This window comes from Vanacampus margaritifer, chromosome 2 (genome assembly GCF_051991255.1).
Source record: "Vanacampus margaritifer isolate UIUO_Vmar chromosome 2, RoL_Vmar_1.0, whole genome shotgun sequence".
Classification (NCBI taxonomy): domain Eukaryota; kingdom Metazoa; phylum Chordata; class Actinopteri; order Syngnathiformes; family Syngnathidae; genus Vanacampus; species Vanacampus margaritifer.
In genome coordinates, this window is record NC_135433.1 from 48,406,784 (window position 1) to 48,417,765 (window position 10,982).

Sequence of the window (10,982 nt, forward strand, 5' to 3'; positions counted from 1 at the left end):
AAACAAGGAATACAGCAACAACCGCAAGTTGTCAAAAAAGCTGAAACCAAATTTTTATATCTTCCAAAAGCATCCATCCAGTTATCCAAATTGACGTATCGATACCGGACTGCTCTTTCATTTTTTTTTAAGTGTTCGGAGTCCCTCAATGGCATTGGTTAAACTTCCACCCGGTGCAGTGTTATTAGGAATAAAAGTACAACATTGTTCTGCGAACATTGAACAAACACCACCCCTTTCTGCAAGTAACATATCAAGGGCTATATGATTCTGATTTAGTCATTTTAGGTTGTTCTGTCTTACTCATATTTTTATCAATGCAAAATAAAATTGGAAAATAGGGATCAGTTCCAGATAACCATGCCCACAGCATTAGGCCATAACAAAAGGTGTTATTTATGGTTACATTAGGTGGCCGGATATTACCTTCAGGAAGAACAAAAGTTAATTCGAATTGATGTCCCATTCTTCTCAATGTTACTCTCTTGCTAAAAAAAAACTGCCTCACCACTGGACGGCCAGTATCGGCCACTTTGGGTGGTAAGGAATGTACTCCAGTCCAGTCGTAAAACACTACCTGTCAAATACCACCAGTACTTGAGCCAAAGGCCCCCCCTTCGTCGGCCCCCCACTACTAAATCCCTTCAAAGATTTAATGGGGAGTTTGACAGATGTGTTTGTGTTAGGAGCAACGGTCAGGACAATTGAGTTATTATACGCCCAGTTCATTATCCATTGGAATTTGGGTAGAAATAACATTTCTTTTATCACGATGTGTTGTATTCAAACTCACGTCAAGGGGTTTCATGAAAAACCAAAATGGCACAACAATTAACAAGAGAAAAATCATCACAATGCAGCAATTAGTAACAGAGTTCTTCATCGAAGCCATCTTGAGAAGAAGTTCTTTTGTCGAAGGAGAAGGATGTTGGTCAGTCGTTGGTTGATTTTTTTTTTTTTTTTTAGAGGCGTTGTCAGCCTTTTTCTGAACCCTGGCTCACTGCCAGAGATCGCAGGAAAGGTCACGGGACTTCATTCCCAGTGTGACTCTATCCTTGTGAATTGATGAAAAGGGGCATGTGACTCAAATCACCATTGAGTGATTTCTCCTTCAAACAGCAGATTGACACTTGGTCAGCTTTGCCCATGGAAAAGGCACTACAATGAACCTCCTTCCAGGACCTCCCCCGCTGCAGCTTCCCTCCTTGGACAGCTTGTCAGGTAGACACTGGAAACGGCGTGGTGGGGCTCGGTGAGATGGCTCCAACTGGTGTGGGCGTAGATCATCAGACGGTTGCCCTTGGTGGCAGCGTTGAACCAGAAACAGCCGGCCTTGTAGATGAGAGATGATACCAAGTATCTCCTTTCCGATACAAGCGCACCGCACAGGATGTACGCTCCTTGACCTTAAATGGACCTAGCCAACGAGGACAAGACCATTTCGGTTTAGTTACTTTCAACCACACATATTCACAATCATTTATTTTTGAAGGAACTTCTGGTTGGTTATCTGTTAGCTTAGAGAATGTAGACACTATCTCTTTAATTACCGGGGGCCTCTCAACGTGTGACTCCCCAGCGGAACATTAGGGGCGGGAAACAGCCTGTTTTTATGACCCTCAAAAGGAGTCCAACCTTTTTATATCTTATGAAGTTTTTGTTTTTTCAAATGGGTTCGTCTAATCCAATATTCCTAAGAAGCCCTTATAATAGTAGATAATGATTAATCAAATATTTTACCATGATATTTACTGTTGTAGATTTAGCATAAATGTACTTTTTATCATACATCAAATTTCTGTATTTTTTACGCTGTTTTTTATTATAGCAGTGTAAATCATTTAAAAACAACATCATCTTAACCCAAAACTGCTCATGTCCGGCCGGGCCATAAACAGTCTGAGAAGAGATTTATATATATTTATACCTTTAATAAACACTGCAGTCCTACAGTTCATTTTTACAACTTGTCTCATAAAATAATGTCCACCAGGTGTCCCAATGTTCCTTCCACACCTAAATGGCAAATTCCATGGGCTCTAGCAGTTATACTTTTCAATTGTTTCTGAAATTGAATATACTTACCTTATTTTCTGCTATTCTGGTTGTCTTTTGTCATCTTTGTAGAACTTACTTCCCTCCAAGTCAAATCCTCCCCATTCGCTGCCTGTAAATCCCTCACACCAAACTTCATTCTCACATCAGACATCCTTTTCAACAAACTCAGACAGACCAATCATTCCCCCATCTGATAAAGATCAATTTTGATCATTTCAGACCTGAATGTGAAAACTGCAGCCGCTTACAAATTGCTGCTTCAAAAAGGGAAAAAAAGTGACACCTTGTGTCCTGTTGATAATAAAAACCAAATTGGGGCAATTTGGCCAACACCAAGACTACAGGAGCAGATCCTGCTTAGTCTTGCAACAATTCCTAAAAACAAAACCCTTGGAGCCGCAAATTTGAATTCTGTCCAGGCAACACAGGGTGAGGAAAAAACAAACTAACTATAAAATAAGATAAAAGATCAGAATATCTACTTCAAATAAACCAAAAAGTAATCTTAAAATGCTAATTATCCTCCCCTCTTCTACAGAGTAGCGGGGCTTGTAAAACACAGTAGGCAAATTTGCAGATCATGACCCAATTAAAAATCAGTGCTGCGACCTTAATCAAAATTTAAAAAAAAAAAATTAACCAGCAATTTTGCCGTAAGTGTTCCACATCTGAGTCCAATCCAGAAGCTAAAATTTAAAAGGAAAATGGGCAAAAAATTAGAAGACCAAATTCAACAAGCATCAAACAACGGAAAATATAGTATTAAAGATTAGAATACATTTTATACTACCCTAATTCACATAAGCCGTTCTCAATTTCCGAAACTGCGTTGCTATAGATCACATCTCCTTTACCGACACAGTACAGAGTGCAAACTGTACTCAAAACAGACCAAAATATGACTCAAAGGCCGATCTCAGATGACTCGAACTTTGAGTCCACACTGGAGTTCATATTCCTTCCTGTCCTTGTTGATAGCAGTTTATGCAGGGCAAAGTTCAAAGCAGGCCTTAGCTGTCACTGGAGACCGCTGACAGTTTCATCAGGACGGCTGTGATGAGAGTTTGAGATGTCTGCTCAAAGAGTTGATGGACATTTTGCTCAGATAATTCATAAGAGTCATTGAACAGTCTCATGGCGAGCGGATTTGCAGTATACCATCCTTTTCGCAGTCCGTGTGATCACTTCCCCCCCCGAAAGTGACCATTGTTCAGTTCGCCGTCCACTCTGTGCCCAACAGCCAGGTTATTCCAGCACGTTGGAGACACCCAAGAACAACACCTCTTGTCAAAGATTGAACCTGCCTGAAACACTTATACACTCGGAACAGACAGAGGGAGATGAGATCATAGCAAGAGATTTATATGCTTGTTATAATCAAAAAAAAATAATAATTTTCTCAAAAAATATGTATTTTGTAGTTTCATCTAAATGTGTTCTACATTATAGCAAGTAGTATTACTATATTTACGCATATGTCTACTATAGACTCCTTCTTCATTACATGTTACCTCAAATTATGCCTCCACATGGAGGGAAGTCTCAAATTCCAGGATTTCTCAGACTTCTAGAATGGGACTCAGATAAGGACAAAGGTTAAATCATTTTCACACCTACGAATAAGTTATCAGAGATGCAGGGGAAATCAAAAATCAAAAATGAAAAGTCTATTTCAATTAAAATTTGGTTTTATTACTTATTCAACTATATTAAAATTTGGTTTTATTACTCATTCAACTATAAAAACACAGACCAGATTTTTTTTTTTAAAAATAATAATAATAATAATATGGATAGTGGCCTGTAGTTATCATCTAGACCTCTTTATCTTTCCGCATTCTTCTCTTACCTAGAAAAAAGAAAAGCTCCCATTACAGGACACATTGCCCTCTGACTCTTTTAAAGGTTACACTCGTCTAAACTTGGGACAGAAAAACATTTTGACTGCATGTTCAGCTCTCATCCTGTCAGTTTAGCGTGCGGCTGTCTGTTAGCGAGTAGCTAGTGTACTTGAGGTCTTTTGTGAAAGTTTACTTTTGCTATGGAGGTGCAAAAAAAAAAGCTTACAGCACCTGGTATTCCCAGAAGGTCTCCCATCCAAGTACTAACCAGGCCCGACCCTGCTTAGCTTCCGAGATCAGACGTTCTCAGGGTAGTATGGCCGTAAGCCGAGAAAAAGAAAACAGTTGACTCTTTTAAAGGTTACACTCGTCTAAACTTGGGACAGAAAAACATTTTGACTGCATGTTCAGCTCTCATCCTGTCAGTTTAGCGTGCGGCTGTCTGTTAGCAAGTAGCTAGTGTACTTGAGGTCTTTTAAGAAAGTTGACAGTTGCCATGGAGGTGCAAAAAAAAAGCTTACAGCACCTGGTATTCCCAGGCGGTCTCCAATCCAAGTACTAACCAGGCCCGACCCTGCTTAGCTTCCGAGATCTGACGTTCTCAGGGTAGTATGGCCGTAAGCGGAGAAAAAGAAAACAGTTGACTCTTTTAAAGGTGACACTCGTCTAAACTTGGGACAGAAAAACATTTTGACTGCATGTTCAGCTCTCATCCTGTCAGTTTAGCGTGCGGCTGTCTGTTAGCAAGTAGCTAGTGTACTTGAGGTCTTTTAAGAAAGTTGATTTTTGCCATGGAGGTGCAAAAAAAAAGCTTACAGCACCTGGTATTCCCAGGCGGTCTCCCATCCAAGTACTAACCAGGCCCGACCCTGCTTAGCTTCCGAGATCGGACTAGATCGGGCTTTCTCAGGGTAGTATGGCCGTAAGAAAAGAAAAAGAAAACAGTTGACTCTTTTAAAGGTTACACTCATCTAAACTTGGGACAGAAAAACATTTTGACTGCATGTTCAGCTCTCATCCTGTCAGTTTAGCGTGCGGCTGTCTGTTTGCGAGTAGCTAGTGTACTTGAGGTCTTTTGTGAAAGTTTACTTTTGCCATGGAGGTGCAAAAAAAAAAGCTTACAGCACCTGGTATTCCCAGGCGGTCTCCCATCCAAGTACTAACCAGGCCCGACCGTGCTTAGCTTCCGAGATCAGACGAGATCGGGCATTCTCAGGGTAGTATGGCCGTAAGCCGAGAAAAAGAAAACTGTTGACTCTTTTAAAGGTTACACTCGTCTAAACTTGGGACAGAAAAACATTTTGACTGCATGTTCAGCTCTCATCCTGTCAGTTTAGCGTGCGGCTGTCTGTTAGCAAGTAGCTAGTGTACTTGAGGTCTTTTGTGAAAGTTTACTTTTGCCATGGAGGTGCAAAAAAAAAGCTTACAGCACCTGGTATTCCCAGGCGGTCTCCCATCCAAGTACTAACCAGGCCCGAATGTGGTTAGCTTCCGAGATCAGACGAGATCGGGAATTCTCAGGGTAGTATGGCCGTAAGCCGAGAAAAAGAAAACAGTTGACTCTTTTAAAGGTTACACTCGTCTAAACTTGGGACAAAAACATTTTGACTGCATGTTCAGCTCTCATCCTGTCAGTTTAGCGTGCGGCTGTCTGTTAGCAAGTAGCTAGGGTACTTGAGGTCTTTTGTGAAAGTTTACTTTAGCCATGGAGGTGTAAAAACAAAGCTTACAGTACCTGGTATTCCCAGGCGGTCTCCCATTCAAGTACTAACCAGGCCCGACCCTGCTTATCTTCCGAGATCTGACGAGATCGGGCATTCTCAGGGTAGTATGGCCGTAAGCCGAGAAAAAGAAAACAGTTGACTCTTTTAAAGGTTACACTCGTCTAAACTTGGGACAGAAAAACATTTTGACTGCATGTTCAGCTCTCATCCTGTCAGTTTAGCGTGCGGCTGTCTGTTAGCAAGTAGCTAGTGTACTTGAGGTCTTTTGTGAAAGTTGACTCTTGCCATGGAGGTGCAAAAAAAAAGCTTAAAGCACCTGGTATTCCCAGGCGGTCTCCCATCCAAGTACTAACCAGGCCCGACCTTGCTTAGCGTCCGAGATCGGGCGTTCTCAGGGTAGTATGGCCGTAAGCCGAGAAAAAGAAAACAGTTGACTCTTTTAAAGGTTACACTCGTCTAAACTTGGGACAGAAAAACATTTTGACTGCATGTTCAGCTCTCATCCTGTCAGTTTAGCGTGCGGCTGTCTGTTAGCGAGTAGCTAGTGTACTTGAGGTCTTTTGTGAAAGTTTACTTTTGCCATGGAGGTGCAAAAAAAAAAGCTTACAGCACCTGGTATTCCCAAAAGGTCTCCCATCCAAGTACTAACCAGGCCCGACCCTGCTTAGCTTCCGAGATCAGACGTTCTCAGGGTAGTATGGCCGTAAGCCGAGAAAAATAAAACAGTTGACTCTTTTAAAGGTTACTCTCGTCTAAACTTGGGACAGAAAAACATTTTGACTGCATGTTCAGCTCTCATCCTGTCAGTTTAGCGTGCGGCTGTCTGTTAGCAAGTAGCTAGTGTACTTGACGTCTTTTAAGAAAGTTGACAGATGCCATGGAGGTGCAAAAAAAAAGCTTACAGCACCTGGTATTCCCAGGCGGTCTCACATCCAAGTACTAACCAGGCCCAACCCTGCTTAGCTTCCGAGATCGGACTAGATCGGCCGTTCTCAGGGTAGTATGGCCGTAAGCCGAGAAAAAGAAAACAGTTGACTCCTTTAAAGGTTACACTCGTCTAAACTTGGGACAGAAAAACATTTTGACTGCATGTTCAGCTCTCATCCTGTCAGTTTAGCGTGCGGCTGTCTGTTAGCAAGTAGCTAGTGTACTTGAGGTCTTTTGTGAAAGTTTACTTTTGCCATGGAGGTGCAAAAAAAAAAGCTTACAGCACCTGGTATTCCCAGGCGGTCTCCCATCCAAGTACTAACCAGGCCCAACCCTGCTTAGCTTCCGAGATCGGGCGTTCTCAGGGTAGTATGGCCGTAAGCCGAGAAAAAGAAAACAGTTGACTCTTTTAAAGGTTACACTCGTCTAAACTTGGGACAGAAAAACATTTTGACTGCATGTTCAGCTCTCATCCTGTCAGTTTAGCGTGCGGCTGTCTGTTAGCAAGTAGCTAGTGTACTTGAGGTCTTGTGTGAAAGTTTACTTTTGCCATGGAGGTGCAAAAAAAAAGCTTACAGCACCTGGTATTCCCAGGCGGTCTCCCATCCAAGTACTAACCAGGCCCGACCGTGCTTAGCTTCCGAGATCGGGCGTTCTCAGGGTAGTATGGCCGTAAGCCGAGAAAAAGAAAACAGTTGACTCTTTTAAAGGCTACACTCGTCTAAACTTGGGACAGAAAAACATTTTGACTGCATGTTCAGCTCTCATCCTGTCAGTTTAGCGTGCGGCTGTCTGTTAGCTAGTAGCTAGTGTACTTGAGGTCTTTTAAGAAAGTTGACTTTTGCCATGTAGGTGCAAAAAAAAAAGCTTACAGCACCTGGTATTCCCAGGCGGTCTCCCATCCAAGTACTAACCAGGCCCGACCCTGCTTTGCTCCCGAGATGCGACGAGATCGGGCGTTCTCAGGGTAGTATGGCCGTAAGCCGCGAAAAAGAAAACAGTTGACTCTTTTAAAGGTTACACTCGTCTAAACTTGGGACAGAAAAACATTTTGACTGCATGTTCAGCTCTCATCCTGTCAGTTTAGCGTGCGGCTGTCTGTTAGCAAGTAGCTAGGGTACTTGAGGTCTTTTGTGAAAGTTTACTTTAGCCATGGAGGTGCAAAAAAAAAGCTTACAGCACCTGGTATTCCCAGGCGGTCTCCCATCCAAGTACTAACCAGGCCCGATCCTGCTTAGTTTCCGAGATCGGACGAGATCGGGCGTTCTCAGGGTAGTATGGCCGTAAGCCAAGAAAAAGAAAACAGTTGACTCTTTTAAAGGTTACACTCGTCTAAACTTGGGACAGAAAAACATTTTGACTGCATGTTCAGCTCTCATCCTGTCAGTTTAGCGTGCGGCTGTCTGTTAGCAAGTAGCTAGTGTACTTGAGGTCTTGTGTGAAAGTTTACTTTTGCCATGGAGGTGCAAAAAAAAAGCTTACAGCACCTGGTATTCCCAGGCGGTCTCCCATCCAAGTACTAACCAGGCCCGACCGTGCTTAGCTTCCGAGATCGGGCGTTCTCAGGGTAGTATGGCCGTAAGCCGAGAAAAAGAAAACAATTGACTCTTTTAAAGGCTACACTCGTCTAAACTTGGGACAGAAAAACATTTTGACTGCATGTTCAGCTCTCATCCTGTCAGTTTAGCGTGCGGCTGTCTGTTAGCTAGTAGCTAGTGTACTTGAGGTCTTTTAAGAAAGTTGACTTTTGCCATGTAGGTGCAAAAAAAAAAAGCTTACAGCACCTGGTATTCCCAGGCGGTCTCCCATCCAAGTACTAACCAGGCCCAACCCTGCTTTGCTCCCGAGATGCGACGAGATCGGGCGTTCTCAGGGTAGTATGGCCTTAAGCCGAGAAAAAGAAAACAGTTGACTCTTTTAAAGGTTACACTCGTCTAAACTTGGGACAGAAAAACATTTTGACTGCATGTTCAGCTCTCATCCTGTCAGTTTAGCGTGCGGCTGTCTGTTAGCAAGTAGCTAGGGTACTTGAGGTCTTTTGTGAAAGTTTACTTTAGCCATGGAGGTGCAAAAAAAAAGCTTACAGCACCTGGTATTCCCAGGCGGTCTCCCATCCAAGTACTAACCAGGCCCGATCCTGCTTAGCTTCTGAGATCGGACGAGATCGGGCTTTCTCAGGGTAGTATGGCCTTAAGCCGAGAAAAAGAAAACAGTTGACTCTTTTAAAGGTTACACTCATCTAAACTTGGGACAGAAAAACATTTTGACTGCATGTTCAGCTCTCATCCTGTCAGTTTAGCGTGCGGCTTTCTGTTAGCGAGTAGCTAGTGTACTTGAGGTCTTTTGTGAAAGTTTACTTTTGCCATGGAGGTGCAAAAAAAAAGCTTACAGCACCTGGTATTCCCAGGCGGTCTCCCATCCAAGTACTAACCAGGCCCGACCGTGCTTAGCTTCCGAGATCAGACGAGATCGGGCATTCTCAGGGTAGTATAGCCGTAAGCCGAGAAAAAGAAAACTGTTGACTCTTTTAAAGGTTACACTCGTCTAAACTTGGGACAGAAAAACATTTTGACTGCATGTTCAGCTCTCATCCTGTCAGTTTAGCGTGCGGCTTTCTGTTAGCGAGTAGCTAGTGTACTTGAGGTCTTTTGTGAAAGTTTACTTTTGCCATGGAGGTGCAAAAAAAAAGCTTACAGCACCTGGTATTCCCAGGCGGCCTCCCATCCAAATACTAACCAGGCCCGACCGTGCTTAGCTTCCGAGATAGTGCGTTCTCAGGGTAGTATGGCCGTAAGCCGAGAAAAAGAAAACAGTTGACTCTTTTAAAGGTTACACTCGTCTAAACTTGGGACAGAAAAACATTTTGACTGCATGTTCAGCTCACATCCTGTCAGTTTAGCGTGCGGCTGTCTGTTAGCAAGTAGCTAGTGTACGTGAGGTCTTTTTTGAAAGTTTACTTTTGCCATGGAGGTGCAAAAAAAAAGCTTACAGCACCTGGTATTCCCAGGCGGTGTCCCATCCAAATACTAACCAGGCCCGACCGTGCTTAGCTTCCGAGATCGGGCGTTCTCAGGGTAGTATGGCCGTAAGCCGAGAAAAAGAAAACAGTTGACTCCTTTAAAGGTTACACTCGTCTAAACTTGGGACAGAAAAACATTTTGACTGCATGTTCAGCTCTCATCCTGTCAGTTTAGCGTGCGGCTGTCTGTTAGCAAGTAGCTAGTGTACTTGAGGTCTTTTAAGAAAGTTGACAGTTGCCATGGAGGTGCAAAAAAAAAGCTTACAGCACCTGGTATTCCCAGGCGGTCTCCCATCCAAGTACTAACCAGGCCCGACCCTGCTTAGCTTCCAAGATCGGGCTTTCTCAGGGTAGTATGGCCGTAAGAAAAGAAAAAGAAAACAGTTGACTCTTTTAAAGGTTACACTCATCTAAACGGGACAGAAAAACATTTTGACTGCATGTTCAGCTCTCATCCTGTCAGTTTAGCGTGCGGCTGTCTGTTAGCGAGTAGCTAGTGTACTTGAGGTCTTTTGTGAAAGTTTACTTTTGCCATGGAGGTGCAAAAAAAAAAGCTTACAGCACCTGGTATTCCCAGGCGGTCTCCCATCCAAGTACTAACCAGGCCCGACCGTGCTTAGCTTACAAGATCAGACGAGATCGGGCATTCTCAGGGTAGTATGGCCGTAAGCCGAGAAAAAGAAAACAGTTGACTCTTTTAAAGGTTACACTCATCTAAACGGGACAGAAAAACATTTTGACTGCATGTTCAGCTCTCATCCTGTCAGTTTAGCGTGCGGCTGTCTGTTAGCGAGTAGCTAGTGTACTTGAGGTCTTTTAAGAAAGTTGACAGTTGCCATGGAGGTGCAAAAAAAAAGCTTACAGCACCTGGTATTCCTAGGCGGTCTCCCATCCAAGTACTAACCAGGCCCGACCCTGCTTAGCTTCCGAGATCTGACGTTCTCAGGGTAGTATGGCCGTAAGCTGAGAAAAAGAAAATAGTTGACTCTTTTAAAGGTTACACTCGTCTAAACTTGGGACAGAAAAACATTTTGACTGCATGTTCAGCTCTCATCCTGTCAGTTTAGCGTGCGGCTGTCTGTTAGCGAGTAGCTAGTGTACTTGAGGTCTTTTGTGAAAGTTTACTTTTGCCATGGAGGTGCAAAAAAAAAAGCTTACAGCACCTGGTATTCCCAGAAGGTCTCCCATCCAAGTACTAACCAGGCCCGACCCTGCTTAGCTTCCGAGATCAGACGTTCACAGGGTAGTATGGCCGTAAGCCGAGAAAAAGAAAACAGTTGACTCTTTTAAAGGTTACTCTCGTCTAAACTTGGGACAGAAAAACATTTTGACTGCATGTTCAGCTCTCATCCTGTCAGTTTAGCGTGCGGCTGTCTGTTAGCAAGTAGCTAGTGTACTTGACGACTTTTAAGA

General features: G+C 43.3%; 8 non-coding genes and 15 pseudogenes across 8 annotated transcripts; all 23 read right to left on the bottom strand.

Annotated features, from left to right (window-relative positions):
• Positions 1 to 4,118: 4,118 nt before the first annotated feature.
• Positions 4,119 to 4,227, bottom strand: LOC144047094 (5S ribosomal RNA; annotated as a pseudogene).
• Positions 4,228 to 4,413: 186 nt separating this feature from the next.
• Positions 4,414 to 4,522, bottom strand: LOC144047322 (5S ribosomal RNA; annotated as a pseudogene).
• Positions 4,523 to 4,708: 186 nt separating this feature from the next.
• On the bottom strand, positions 4,709 to 4,827 carry LOC144046238 (5S ribosomal RNA). The gene has a single exon (XR_013292541.1). It is a non-coding gene; the product is annotated as a 5S ribosomal RNA (ribosomal RNA).
• Positions 4,828 to 5,014: 187 nt separating this feature from the next.
• On the bottom strand, positions 5,015 to 5,133 carry LOC144045262 (5S ribosomal RNA). Its single transcript, XR_013291603.1, has one exon. It is a non-coding gene; the product is annotated as a 5S ribosomal RNA (ribosomal RNA).
• A 186-nt stretch (positions 5,134 to 5,319) lies between these two features.
• Positions 5,320 to 5,438, bottom strand: LOC144046783 (5S ribosomal RNA; annotated as a pseudogene).
• A 184-nt stretch (positions 5,439 to 5,622) lies between these two features.
• Positions 5,623 to 5,741, bottom strand: LOC144045514 (5S ribosomal RNA). The gene has a single exon (XR_013291850.1). It is a non-coding gene; the product is annotated as a 5S ribosomal RNA (ribosomal RNA).
• A 186-nt stretch (positions 5,742 to 5,927) lies between these two features.
• On the bottom strand, positions 5,928 to 6,036 carry LOC144047278 (5S ribosomal RNA; annotated as a pseudogene).
• Positions 6,037 to 6,223: 187 nt separating this feature from the next.
• On the bottom strand, positions 6,224 to 6,332 carry LOC144047125 (5S ribosomal RNA; annotated as a pseudogene).
• Positions 6,333 to 6,518: 186 nt separating this feature from the next.
• Positions 6,519 to 6,637, bottom strand: LOC144046480 (5S ribosomal RNA). The gene has a single exon (XR_013292769.1). It is a non-coding gene; the product is annotated as a 5S ribosomal RNA (ribosomal RNA).
• Positions 6,638 to 6,824: 187 nt separating this feature from the next.
• Positions 6,825 to 6,933, bottom strand: LOC144046586 (5S ribosomal RNA; annotated as a pseudogene).
• A 186-nt stretch (positions 6,934 to 7,119) lies between these two features.
• Positions 7,120 to 7,228, bottom strand: LOC144046940 (5S ribosomal RNA; annotated as a pseudogene).
• A 187-nt stretch (positions 7,229 to 7,415) lies between these two features.
• Positions 7,416 to 7,534, bottom strand: LOC144046606 (5S ribosomal RNA). Its single transcript, XR_013292886.1, has one exon. It is a non-coding gene; the product is annotated as a 5S ribosomal RNA (ribosomal RNA).
• Positions 7,535 to 7,720: 186 nt separating this feature from the next.
• On the bottom strand, positions 7,721 to 7,839 carry LOC144045708 (5S ribosomal RNA). The gene has a single exon (XR_013292034.1). It is a non-coding gene; the product is annotated as a 5S ribosomal RNA (ribosomal RNA).
• A 186-nt stretch (positions 7,840 to 8,025) lies between these two features.
• LOC144046942 (5S ribosomal RNA) lies at positions 8,026 to 8,134 on the bottom strand (annotated as a pseudogene).
• Positions 8,135 to 8,322: 188 nt separating this feature from the next.
• LOC144046948 (5S ribosomal RNA) lies at positions 8,323 to 8,441 on the bottom strand (annotated as a pseudogene).
• Positions 8,442 to 8,627: 186 nt separating this feature from the next.
• LOC144046764 (5S ribosomal RNA) lies at positions 8,628 to 8,746 on the bottom strand (annotated as a pseudogene).
• Positions 8,747 to 8,932: 186 nt separating this feature from the next.
• On the bottom strand, positions 8,933 to 9,051 carry LOC144045658 (5S ribosomal RNA). Its single transcript, XR_013291987.1, has one exon. It is a non-coding gene; the product is annotated as a 5S ribosomal RNA (ribosomal RNA).
• Positions 9,052 to 9,237: 186 nt separating this feature from the next.
• On the bottom strand, positions 9,238 to 9,346 carry LOC144047418 (5S ribosomal RNA; annotated as a pseudogene).
• A 186-nt stretch (positions 9,347 to 9,532) lies between these two features.
• On the bottom strand, positions 9,533 to 9,641 carry LOC144047233 (5S ribosomal RNA; annotated as a pseudogene).
• Positions 9,642 to 9,827: 186 nt separating this feature from the next.
• On the bottom strand, positions 9,828 to 9,936 carry LOC144047248 (5S ribosomal RNA; annotated as a pseudogene).
• Positions 9,937 to 10,121: 185 nt separating this feature from the next.
• On the bottom strand, positions 10,122 to 10,240 carry LOC144046514 (5S ribosomal RNA). Its single transcript, XR_013292801.1, has one exon. It is a non-coding gene; the product is annotated as a 5S ribosomal RNA (ribosomal RNA).
• A 184-nt stretch (positions 10,241 to 10,424) lies between these two features.
• On the bottom strand, positions 10,425 to 10,533 carry LOC144047240 (5S ribosomal RNA; annotated as a pseudogene).
• Positions 10,534 to 10,720: 187 nt separating this feature from the next.
• On the bottom strand, positions 10,721 to 10,829 carry LOC144047130 (5S ribosomal RNA; annotated as a pseudogene).
• Positions 10,830 to 10,982: the final 153 nt, after the last annotated feature.